The sequence below is a fragment of the Electrona antarctica genome (assembly GCF_951216825.1).
Source record: "Electrona antarctica genome assembly, chromosome: 16".
In the NCBI taxonomy this organism is placed as follows: domain Eukaryota; kingdom Metazoa; phylum Chordata; class Actinopteri; order Myctophiformes; family Myctophidae; genus Electrona; species Electrona antarctica.
In genome coordinates, this window is record NC_136797.1 from 7,498,994 (window position 1) to 7,506,194 (window position 7,201).

The window sequence follows — 7,201 nt, forward strand, 5'->3', positions numbered from 1 at the left end:
GTGTGTGTGTGCGTGCGTGCGCATGATCCAGTGTAGTTTATTTTATTATCACCAACAATAAAATGCACTTATTTATAATAAATAACTGACCAATTAACCAACAAATTAAAACTGACTTTGCCACAGGCATTTTAAAGCCCCATTTGCAATATTGAATCAAAAAGTAGGCTTTGCTGCCACGTTGTGGTAATAACGGTACATTGCAGAATTCAAAATGTCATCAGTTATACACAGTGACAATACTAGGCTGGTAGGCCACAGATAAAAATCTATTTCAAAAGTATTTTCACAGGCCTTTCACAGGCCTACTCCGTTACAACAAGTAAAAGTCCGCAATTTAAAATGTATTGGTATGGCACCAAAATGTACTTAAATGACAACTTTAGTTTTTTTCAACCAAGGTTCATGTTTTAGGTTGTTATTAGAGAAAGTAAAAGATGGAGTGTTAATTGTCTCCACCAGGCCGAAGGCATGGGGAAAGAGTATGTTTTGCACTCCGTCCGTGTGTGTGTGTGTGTGTGTGTGTGTGTGTGTGTGTCCGTCCTTCCTTCCTTCCTTCCTTCCTTCCTTCCTTCCGTCCGTCCGTTATCAGCTAATCTCTGGCACCGTTGGCCCGATCCGTGCCAAACTTTGCACACACACTCCCTGGATGCCAACGACGAACCTCTGCCCCAAATATTCCTCAACGACCTGTTATAGCGCCACCATGAGGCCGATTTAGGCAAAACGCATTTCTGTACATTACTCGTACACATTTTATCCATACATTAGTCCTGTACCTGCCTGTAGACCTTCTCGCAATTTGGTGTTGGGGGAATTTCTCACTTGAACTGAGTCAATGGGTCCCTAGACATGAAAAATCAACGAGGTGCTCGTCCGCCATAGTGCCACGAATGGCGCAATGGCCACATCAAATATGGCCGCCATCGGCTATGATGAAAATACAACTTTTTTGTTTCTGGGTGTATTTGCACATGTAATACCTCCATCCTGACTAATTCAGGTATGTGGAATTCATTTCTGATACTATTTGAATCATTGTGGGTGATATTGACCTTGAAAGGTCATGGTCATGGTCATTTAGCTATTCCAAAGACATTGGCCATTGTTAGGAGTAAAAATAAGTGCAATAAGTCTATTTCAAATAATTCTGACATTTATAATTCATTTCTGATATTGTTTTGACCATTAAGGATCATCTTATCATTGAGGTATCAATATAAATCTTTTTATTCAATAACTCAATTACGATTTTTGTCTTTACTTTGTCTTATTTATTATATCAAAATACATGAACATACAAATATAACAATTCTAAATGTCCCTCTTTAACTTTTATTTTAATTGAGTGCTTTAATTAGAATATAAGTATGCAGAAAAGGCTAAACACTTTGGAATGACGTTAAACATGGTAGATCCTCCGTGGCTGCGTCATTAGGTGAGTACTAGTTTAATGAATTGTTTAAGTTTCATAGTAACATTCATCATCAACAGGCTGTTGTTGATGCCCCCCTAGCCATGGTTCACATGACGCTCGTACTTCACGAGCATGACAGTCATGTTTCAGGGCTAATGCCCCCCCAAAATAACAGGTTACAGGATTCTCATTCTGTTACTGTCACTGGATGGCCGCCGTGCCATTTCTTATAAACTATGTAGTTCATACGTGGGTCCACGGTGGTGGTGGTGTTCATGCGCCGCGGTGTGCGCCGTGGAGAGGGCATTATGCGCGCTGCTGGCTGGTTGGAGCGCAGCGCAACAGCCTTTCTGTCCAGTCCTACGTGTATAGGCTGGCGATTGTGGCGAATTATATTCGTTAATAAAGAGAGAGCTGTAAAGGGGATATTGTCTATGGTCAGTTCATGGTGTGTATCATTCTCGTTTTTAACCATAGAGTTAATTAGGGCCGTAATAATGCGGCGCAATGACGGTAGGCAGTAGCCTAATAGCCTACAATGTAAACAACTTGCGCAAGCATTAAAAATGGGTTTTAATTGTCGGGTAACGGAAAATAACGGAAAATAATCTAACCTTTTACTTTTCTCAGAAGGTAATTTGTAACGGTAAGGGATTATTTTTATGGGCAGTAATCCAGTAACCTAACGACGTTACTTTCTAAAGTAACGATGCCCAACACTGATTATGTTATACTTTAGCTATTGAAAAATAGCAGATCTACAAGCTTAGTGCCGCGCTACGAGCTTGTAGTTCTGCTATTTTTGAAAAATCGCGAAAATGTGGCACAAATCTTTGAATATATATTCTTTCAGAGTGAGCGTTTTTAACTCAAATCTTTGTTTCTGGGGGAGTCCCTGGAACAACATATTTTCAGATGGGGGTCGGCGGCCAATTACATATATTTTTGCGGGTCCTTGACATGAAAATGTTTGAGAACGACTGACATAGAAACAACAGAAGGCATTTGTAGAATTGTCCTCAGCTAGGTCCAAATGGGTTAAACCTTAATTTGGCTTTTACTGATCATTTTCATTTCATTTCATTGTATTTCGCACATGAGTGTATCACAATACAGTACAAATCATAATAGATAACAATTCATTTGTCTTTCATACAGTCTCTGATTGCGGCGGAAGCCATGCAAGGTACCAACCAGCACATCGGGAGCAATTTGGGGTTCAGTGTCTTGCCCAAGGACAGTTCGACATGTAGCCAGGAGGAGCCGGGATTCGAACCGCCGACCCATGGATCATTGGACGACCTGCTCTACCTCTTGAGCCACAGTCGCCCATTACACTTGTTTACAAGAGGGTCCACCTTGTTCAATTCATCAAAACATTTAGAGACGTACAAATAGACACTACTATATAGCCAAAGAACAGAACAGGAATTCATCATAGAGGTAAAAATGGAAAAGAAAGAAAGAAACATACATTCAGATTTTACGGGGGCGAGTTTCGGATTGCAGCCGTCCGTAGGTGCCCTTTGAGAGCGGTTTTGAAGGAGTCAACATTTGCATGTCTTAATGACTGTTGGTAGGGCGTTCCACATTTTGGTGGCATAGGAATAGGATCGAAAAGAATTGAGTCCCTTGTTTGTGCCGAATCTGGGTTGTACATGGTTCGTTGCACTTCCTCTGGTGTTGTGGGTGTGGACTTTGTTAACATTAAAGGACAACTTTAGTTTTTTTCAACCAAGGTTCATGTTTTAGGTTGTTAGAGAAACAAAACAATTATTTTTTTCATTTGCTGTTTTCTTTCGTTTTAGGGATTTTAGCTGTTTTTGACAGGGGGCGGGGGCATTCGAGCATGGGGCTAAATATGTATTTTTTTACAACATTTTATAGCGATTTCTTTTTTAATTATTTACTATAGTCCTAATAAACCCCAGGAAATTTCATCTGGCCACAAAACATCACGAGATCTACTGAATGTGTCAAACTGACATTGAGCCTGGCTTCCCCCCAGTAGGTTACCTTCACATTCAGTAGATCCTGTGATTTATTTGTGGCCAGATGTAATTTCCTGGGGTGTATCAGGACTATAGTAAATAATAATAAAAATAATAATAATATCTTGTAAAGAAAATACATATTTAGCACCATGCTCGAAAACGAAAGAAAGCAGCAAATGAAACAAAATAATAACACTCATCTTTTACTTTCTCTAATAACATCCTAAAACATGAAACTTAGTTGAAAAAAACTAAAGTTGTCCGTTAAGGAAGTATCTAGACAGGTAGTTATAGTTAGTTACTTTATTGACACAAATGTATAAAACATTGGGTCCAAACAATAATAAAAAACCCATGTGTGAGCTTGTAGATCTAAGCTCACATAACAACGTCGTTGTGAGCTTGTAGATCTAAGCTCACATAACGTCGTTGTGGGCTTGTAGATCTAAGCTCACATAACGTTGTTGTGAGCTTGTAGATTGGCTCTGTTTTCGGTTCAAATTAAGTGTGTCTTCCACCAGGTGGCAGTAAAGGGTTACAAGGAGGGGTTGTGTAAAGTTTGGTGACTCAACTATCTAGTCTAGACTACAAAACCTTGTTTCAACTGCACGCTTTAAAACAAATAGGCCTATAGGTCTACTGACAACGTAAACATTCAATGTGTTTTATATCAACAAGCTACAGCTGCTGAACAATGGACAAAACTCACAGCAAACCACATGAACATTTATTCATTAAACATGGAAACAAAACCGAAATGAGAGTAGCCTATAGGCTAGTAGCCACCACACCACAACGAGAGATGAACTTGTGGATTCTACAAAGAGCAGACGGACAATAAACAAAACCAACTGAAGAACAATGCAGGAGCAAAAGTCAGGGAGGAAGCGCCACTTCATCTTAGAAGGTAAGGCTCATCTAGAATATAAATACTGTTTAATTGAGTTTAAATGCTATGTGTTGCCGACATGACGTGTGTTGCTACTTATTGCGCAGCTGTGCACTTAATGAAGTTAATTATGCTGTTTGGCTGCTGGTGCTTGTAGGCCATAAATAAAATGCATAAATCACAAGCTTTGTAGATTAGACAGTTTCACTATTGCACATATAAGTTCTCATGTAGGATACAGTTGTTTATTTTGGGCAAGTTTTCATAGTAGTACCTGGATGGTGTTGTCATGGTTACCAACATGATAGAGAGAGAGACAGACTGGGGAAGAGGGGGAGAGAGAGAGAGAGAGAGAGGGGGAGAGAGAGAGAGGGGGAGAGAGAGAGACTGGGGGAGAGGGGGGGAGAGAGAGAGGGGGAGAGAGAGAGAGACTGGGGGAGAGGGGGAGAGAGAGAGAGGGGGAGAGAGAGAGAGAGACTGGGGGAGAGGGGGGGAGAGAGAGAGGGGGAGAGAGACTGGGGGAGAGGGGGAGAGAGAGAGAGACTGGGGGAGAGGGGGGGAGAGAGAGGGGGAGAGAGAGAGAGACTGGGGGAGAGGGGAGAGAGAGAGGGGGAGAGAGACTGAGAGAGAGAGAGAGATTTGATATTGTTTTCTGTTGTATTATAATTGTCTCCACCAGGCCGAAGGCATGGTGAGAGAGTATGTTTTGCACTCCGTCCGTGTGTGTGTCCGTCCGTGTGTGTGTGTGTGTGTCCGTCCGTGTGTCCTTCCGTCCGTCCGTTACCAGCTAATCTCCGGCACCGTTAACCCGGTCGATGCCAAACTTTGCACACACACTCCCTAGATGCCAACGATGAACCTCTGCCCCCCATTTTCCAGAACGGCCTGTTATAGCGCCACCATGAGGCAGCTTTTCACATTTGTTACCTAAAACTGCACCGATCTGCGTGAAACGTTGCATGCATACTCCCTAGAGGCCAAGGACAAACCTTTGACCTGCATTTTCTGCATCTGCCTTTTATAGCGCCACCAGGAGGCCGACTTTTGTAAAACACATTTTTGGATATTACTCCTCCAGATTCTGTCCAAAAATCTCACAAATCGTTACACAGTATCTCTATGGTCATGTGCTCAAGTCGGATCTGTCCCATATTTCATATTCCACCCTAATTGGCTATAATTGCCTTTCACAGTTTGCAAGATTGCCCCGTTTTTAACAAAAGCCTCAAATCATGAACACAGCATGCAATTAAGAATTCCTTTAAATGCATTGGAGAATATTTATCGCTTATAAAAAAGGAAGTGCAAGAAGCACCAACATCGTTGGTTTCAGTAATCCATCAAATGCAGCTTTTTTTTTTAAATTCAAGTGCAAACATGTACTGTAGCAGCATATATATAAATGTTTTCAATATCTATCTATCTATCTATGAATGCACCAAGTGTGTGTAATTGTCCAGAACCGCCCCAAAAAGGCCTCTGCCCGGGCTCTGGACCGGGCCCATGCGGCACCCAGCGTCCATATATGGAGCTCGCCTGTTCTGACCTCACAGCACTCCATATTTGGGCATGCCTGACACAGAACACAGAACTCCACAAGCTGGCTGCATATACTCCCTATTTGGGCATGCCTTACAAAGAACTCCATATATGGGCATAAAAGGGACTCGGGGGACGGACATAATATCTGGGTGGGGCATTCATTTCCAACTTGCATCGTTCCAAGTAGGTCAGTGCCCAATGGGCTGTAGAGGCCCTACGGGCACCGTTCTAGTTTATCAAAATTGGTGATCTACAAGCCCACAGCACATTGCAGCATGTTGAGAGCTTGTAGATCTGCTGCCCAAACTCTCCAAAGCCATGTGACCTTGTGGTTTTTACTCCACCACTGAAATTTGCCACTTTCAAGATGGTGATCTTTTTTAATGCATGTAGAATTTGTTTTTACCATCATTTATAGCAATAAAAGACAATATGTCTCAAAACACTGGCCAACAGTAAAATTATTGGCAACTAAATTAATATGAATTAGAAATTAAGACTGACAATGCTACTGATTGGTCCATTCTTCATTGGCTTGCAGTTAGTTATTGCATATAGCCAAAATGCAATAATCATATTAGGCTGGTCAGGATGGGGGGGAAAAGTTGTCCTTCAGTTGGCTGGCACACACACACACACACACACACACACACACACACACACACACACACGACAGGCAATCAATAGACAACGTGTTACAGCTGTTGTTTGCAGCGTTAGCAGGCAGCAGCTAGCTTGGCTAACGTAGTTCCACCACTGCTCTCTGTGACTCTGTCCCTCTCACGTGTGGATTTTATTTTGGTTAATTGAAGATGAAAACAGCAAAGCTTTTTATGGTTACAAGGTTAGTAGCCTATAATCCTTTATCCTTCCTGCAGTCAGTGCAGTGGCCCTCTCTCTGACTCCGTGTGTGTGTGTGTGTGAGAGAGGAGACGTCAGTGCAGAGTGTAGAGCGGAGCCGTGTCTGTCTACTCCTCCGGGAGTGGAGGCGGAGCACTGGGAGAGTCAGACACGCAGCTATACATCTCCTTACAACCGTACTCTACCGGATTTTCAATGAAAGTGGTTGTTTCACCATGTTTGCGCATTTATGAGAAATATAATAATCGGCCGTTTTTTTTTCTCGATAATTTGTTTTTAGCACCGATACCGATATTAATTAAAATCATGAATATCGAAGCCGATAATCGGCCGTGGCCGATTATCGGTCGATCACTAGAAACCATGCAAGGCACCAACCAGCACATCAGGAGCAATTAGGGGTTCAGCGTCTTGCTCAAGGACACTTCGACACTAACTCTGGGGGAGCCCGGGTTCGAACTGGCAACCTTGCGGTTACCATCCAGCCACTCTACCCCC